Genomic DNA, 6,512 nt, shown 5'->3' with positions numbered 1-6,512 from the left:
TCGGTTTGACTTCACAATGCAAAATTATTACAACTGAAGGAAATTAGTCCGACAGTGGATGATGGTGGTCCTTCGGAGCAACTCAAACAGGGGGTCTCTACAGATTCTACTCCGCCATCCTCCCAACAAGATTCGCAAGACAACACAAGGCTGGACAGTCAACATAGTTGTGTAGATGATGAGCACATCTCCCCTACTCCACCATCACAGGTGCTTGCTCTAACTTGGCACTATTATATGTGGTTGCATGTTGCGTATGATGTCTAGCTTGTATTGCTTCTAACTTGAATTGCATCTGCTTACTTTACACATAATGCCTGTGAATATGACACGTGTTCCTGTTTCTAGAACATACGTGTACATGATGAGCACATCTCCCCTACTCCACCATCACATGTGCTTGCTCTTACTTGGAACTGTTATATGTGGTTACATTTTCCGTATGATGTCTAGTTTGTATTGCTTCTAATTATGTTGAATTGCATCTGCGTAGCTTAGAACTTATACCTGCGACGATCACTTACCCATAAGACACATTTAACTTGGGACTGTGATGTAGGTTGCATCTTGCATTGTCTTCTAGCTTGTACTGCTTCTAATTTCTTGAAATGGCACTTACGACAAGACACTTTTTACCTGATAGAGTGATATTGGTTGCATGTTCATATGGTGCCTGGCTTTCATTTCTTCTAATTTTGTTGAAATGTCTTCCGCTTACTGTTTTTTCATACATATTCCATCCTCCTATCGTACGTGTGAATATGAAACATTGTATTTTTTTGTATATATTCCATCCTCCTATCCTGCGCTTGCCTTACATCAAAGTAGTGTTCGTTTGTATCATGCATCAACCAGTTATGCAGAGCTAATTTTATTCATCTTCTTGTGGTTTTGACTTCATAAGGCAATATCAGAAAATAGGAAGGAAAAGAGTAAGTTAGGGGATGTTGGTGGTCCTCCGCACCGACGCAAACAGAGACTCTCTAGATTTGCCACTTCTACTGCTAATGAAGTTGAAGTCCCAAGTCTACATGATGATTTCATCTCCCGTACTCCACCATCGCATGTGCTTGCTCTAAGTTGACAGTGTGATAATTGGTTTCATGTTGCATATGTTGTCTAGCCTGTATTTCTTCTATTTTGATTAAATTGCACATGCTGAGTTTATACGTTATACATGTGCATATGACATGGCTTTCTGTGTCTAGAATACACTGCATCTATCTATCATACCATGTTTTACATCAAAGTACTGTTCTTGTGTATCCCGCATCAGTCACTCATGATTGGACGCTTTTAACATGGAAGTTTGATAGTGGTTGCATCTTGCATTGATTTCTACGTTGTACTGCTTCTAATTTTTCGAATTGCCACTTATGACAAGACACTTTTAACTTGGCAGAGTAATATTGGTTGCATCTTTCATATGGTGTCTAGCTTGCATTACTTCTATTTTCTTGAAAATCCTTCTGCTTAGTTTGCACATCGTAGCTGTGACTATGTCATGTTGTCCTGTTTTCTTACATATTCCATCCTCATACGATTGTCTTACATCAAAGTATTGCTTGTCTGTATCATGCATCAATGAGTTCTGAAGAGTGATTTTATTCTTTTTTATTGTGGGTACAGCTTGACATGGCAAAGTAAAAAAAGAGCAAGGAAAATAATATAGTAGGGAGTGTTGTTACTCGTCAGGTGAAACGGAAAAGGATCTGCCGTCGAGATTCTGTTGGTACTTATAGTGAAGTAGAAGGTCCAAGTCCACCGGCTAAATCTACAAACACAGTATCACCTGCTCCACCAGCTGCAGCATCCGCTTCAACTATACCAGCATCTCAACCAGTTACTCGTTCGTCGGAACTGGCCAGTTCCCAAGCTGCCTTCACACCTAACACTACTTCCGAAGCACTTCTGACACAATAGGACTTGGCAAGATCAGATGAACCTCATGAGCATCAACACCAAGACGGTACCTGACCGAGTCAAGTTGCAGTTGCATGCTCCTTTATATGTACTCGCACAGTTTGATGTACACTAACACTTTCCATATTCATTGTTGAATTAGCACCACGGCGCAAGCGGAAACAGACATCAGGGATAATGCTTGACAGATCAACAAAACATAAAGGATGAAGAATGGAGATCCATTTTTAGGCAGGTTTAAAAAGGCCACGTGATGCTACAGACTCAGCCAAGTTAGTATCAGAGGTAGCCGTTGCCGTTAGGTGTCATGCACGTATCCTCCCAACGTGGATCCAGTACAGGAATGAGAAAGACAATACCCAGTTTAACACCTTCCTTGACCATTTATCTGTAAGTAATGTTATTCATCACAATTAGTAATATTTCTTGCTCTGTCCCATACATTCTAGCTTCCTCCTAATAAGACTCACATTCTTTTTTCAACAGATGAGGTTCAAGTTGGATCCGAAAGATGATGCAACTAAACAAGCATGCACTCATGTTTTTCAGTCTACTCTGCGACAGTATCGGTACCACCTTAGAAAATCTCACTTTGAAGGCAAGGCTAACAATGAAATCGCCCAAACATCTCAAGTGGAATATATTACAGATGAAGACTGTACAGCCCTCGTTAAACACTGGTCTGATCCAAAGTATCAGGTAGGCTATATGTATTTGATCGGACCACATATTGAACTTGTATTTATGTATGTGCCTTACAAGTGTATCTTCTTCTAGGCTAACTGTTTGAAGAACAAAACCAACCGTTCTAAAGTGAAATTCCAACAGACAACAGGATCTCGTAGCTATATGGCACACTGCAAGCCTCTTGTAAATAGCCGCTACTTCCTTCTTTTTTTTGTGCCATATTATCGTATCTATATTGACTTGTTCCAAATACAGAGGAAAGCCCGTGCGGACCAAAAAGAACCTGAACCGAATGCAGTGCCAATCTTCAAGGATTGCCACACCAGTAAGATGAAGGGCATGAGCACACCAGTTCAAGCCGCTGTTGTAAGTCCTTACTCCTCCTGCCTTGAACTGATTGGTACTGTGATGTGTTCATTTAACTACTTGGTTTGCAGCCAATGTCAGTTACTCTGTTCACTTTTATACACAATTCTCTTAACGTATGATTTCACCTTACATGGTTTAAAAGAGATGAAGGATATTCTTTTGGTCTTGATCTGTAATCTAGTTGTTATGTTCACGTGCGCACACAATGATAAAATAGCATGTTTGTTTTATATCTGTTTGCCCATGGTATGAATGATGTCATACTATGTTCATCCTACTTTAAACCATGTCTCTTTATCCTTAAATGTCAACGAATGTGAGGAAATAGACAATACAGTAGGCATGCTACATGGACATATGTTCCGAAAGTGATTTTATTATGTAGTTGGCACTACAATACATGCTAATGTATTACAGTAGTTCACCAAAATAAGTTATGTATAAATGTTTAACCTACTTTGTTTGTTTTTGTCTCACTAGTAACTTATCTGGTACACTAATCTACAAGTTCAAACTTTCAGGAAGCTATGGAACAAATGATTGAACAGCCACAACCACCTGAAGGTGACGAGGCTACTACATGCACAATGTCACCTCTTGTTGCAGTGCGTCAATATCTCTCCACTAACAGTGCAGAAAGCATCTTCTTGCGTAATTCTGGGTTGGTTGTCAAGGTAACCTCGTCCAAATCGCCTACTCAACAAAATCTTCCTGCTAGACAGAGTGATATATCTGTGCTCCAGACACAAGTCCAATCCCTAATGGACGTTGTTTCGGAAACAAGAATAGTGGTTGAGAAATGTCGTCAAGATATGAATGGTTTTGAAACCAGACTATCAGACATTCACTTCGTTGTTCAAGAGCAATGGCGGAAAAGGTGGAGACCGTGCTGCTCCATCAGATTCTACAGCCTGAAACATTAGCACTCAGGTCAAATGATCTATGCTTCTATACATCTGATGGTGCTTTTATCTGGAAGGACTGTAAACTTTATGCCAACATGCCTTTTGTTGTATGGTTGGAATTTATTTTGTTGTGATACAACATTTATGATGCTGCCACAGGCTGCAGTAAGTACGACGCTATTTTTGTATAGTGTAGGTTTATCTTAGTAATGTATTCGGCCGAAAGCTTCATAGGAGCCCAACATGCCAACATTCGTCGGGCCCATTCCAATTGCGCTAAAAACGATTATGGGCCGAAATTGGCATGTAGCCCACTAAAAATATCTGGGCCTAAATCAGCATAAGCTTTCATATTTTTCTGGTAGGCCTGTGCCCATAGTGGGCCTTTAACAGGCCTAAATATAATTTGAGCCCATAAAAAACATGGCCCTTTAATAGACCGAAAGTGAGATTGGGCCCTGATTGTGCCAAATAACCCACTGGGCTTAGCAGGACGAAATGGTGGCCCATTTACGATGCGAATCTTTGACAGGCCGAAATTCAGACGGGCCGTAAATGCGCCGACCTAATACATGGGCCTTTAACAGGCCGGAACTTCGGTCGGGCTAGATTATCGTCATTTTTATATGGGTCGTTTATGGGCCCGATAAGACGTTGGGCCACGTATGGCCCATGCTTTACGTCCGGTGTTAACAAGCCGAAAATGACAACAGGCCGAAAGTGGCCCAAATCTATAGTGAGCCTCTAACAGGCCGAATGTCAGACATGGCCGAATATGACCCAAATCCTTCAAAATCGTTTATGGGCCGAAAGTTTTGATGGCCTGTAAATGGGCCCAAATGAAGACGGGCCTTTAACAGGCCGGAAATACACCGGGCCGTAATTCGGCCCAATTACTTAGCGGACCGGCCCATAATGGTCTGCAGAATCTTGTGGGCCTTTAGCTGGGCCGGCCCATTGTGGTCCGCAAAATCTTGTGGGCCTTTAGTTGGGCCGGCCCATTATGGTCTGCAAAATCGTGTGGGCCTTTAGCTAGGCCGGCCCATTATGGTCCGCTAAATTTTGTGGGCCTTTAGCTGGGCCGGCCCATTATGGTCCGCTAAATCTTATGGGCCTTCGGTTGGGCCGGCCCATTTAAACTTTGTGGTCCACTTTGAGCCGGTCCATGTGTCAACATATCATAGGCCCATCTCGACCGTTGGATGAGTGACACCTGTGCCAACGCGGAGCTGACGCGTGGATCCGTCAGCCAATGAGAATTTTACACGTGGAAAATCGGCATTGGTCGTGGCTGTTAACGGGTTATCGGATCCAAAATCCGACCCGATAGCTTAACGGCGTTCCATTACGGTGGATGCCACATGTCGGTCACCCTTGATGAAAGAACTTCTGTGACGCGCGATTTATCGTCATGGAAGTGGACACTTCCGTGATGATAATTTTGGTAATGTCATGGAACACTTCTACGACAGGACAGGTATGACTATCTTGATTCTGTCATAAAATCGTCATGGATGTACATGCATGACAGAAAACGTGACCTACTATGACAAACATGTATCATTACGGAAGTGTATTTTTTTTGTAGTGTAGGTCCTGTCTACCAAGCGCTGGACATGTTTGCTTGAATGGAAATAAGCTGTCAATAGATATTAGTTGTCAACTATTTTTGAATAAACAATATCAAAGACATAAATATGGTTGAGAAGAACTCACATAATGGTAGAACTGGAGGCGTCTGCACATCGACCCAGATGTCTCTATTACCTTCAATATCATCTTCCGGACGAATATCAAAGGTGATAACCTTATCAGGCTCAAATGCATAAGCCTTGCATAGTACTTGCCAAGTTTTGCATTCAAAATAGGTGTACGTGTTTGCATTGTATACTTTGACGTTGAAAATATAACCATGCTCAGTTTTTAGGTAAACTCTCTTTACCTCCATAGTTTTCATAGCATTGAAACCTATCTTATCCAAGACAAAAATTCTTGCATGGCAGGGCATGCGCTAGTAGAATAGTGAAAATTAAAAATTATAAGTTGAAGCAAATGAAGCATCTATAAGTCATGCTTAATTACGAAAAAGACTTGTCGTTGTGACTTACTGTATCGAATTCGAACGTCTCATCCAGCTCGATGCTGAATCGCCTATCATCAACAAGGAAACTTCTTTCGCACAGGCCATGCTGGTCTTCACAGTATTCGCACATAATGAAATCTTTTCATCGTCAGACGACATTTCCTATGTTCATATAGGTGAAACATTAAACACTTAATAATTCTATTAATTCAACTAATTCAACTACTTCTATTAATTCAACTAGTTCTGTTAATTCAACTAATTCAACTAAGCATTTACTAAAAATAAACTTGTTCTATTAATTTTCTTACTAATATAAACTAGTTCTATTAAAATCTCGTATACCTAAATTTTAATTAGATCATCAACTCTCATATACCTAAATTTTATTACTAAAAATAAACTAGTTCTATTAATTCAACTAGTTCAACTAAGCATTTACTAAAAATAAACTAGTTATATTAATTCAACTAGTTCAAATAATCTCATATACCTAAATTTTCTTACTAAAAATAAACTAGTTCTATTAATTCAACTAGTTCAAC

This window comes from Triticum dicoccoides, chromosome 4A (genome assembly GCF_002162155.2).
Source record: "Triticum dicoccoides isolate Atlit2015 ecotype Zavitan chromosome 4A, WEW_v2.0, whole genome shotgun sequence".
In the NCBI taxonomy this organism is placed as follows: Eukaryota; Viridiplantae; Streptophyta; class Magnoliopsida; order Poales; family Poaceae; genus Triticum; species Triticum dicoccoides.
The sequence above is the reverse complement of the archived record's forward strand: the minus strand, read 5'-3'. Positions refer to the sequence as shown.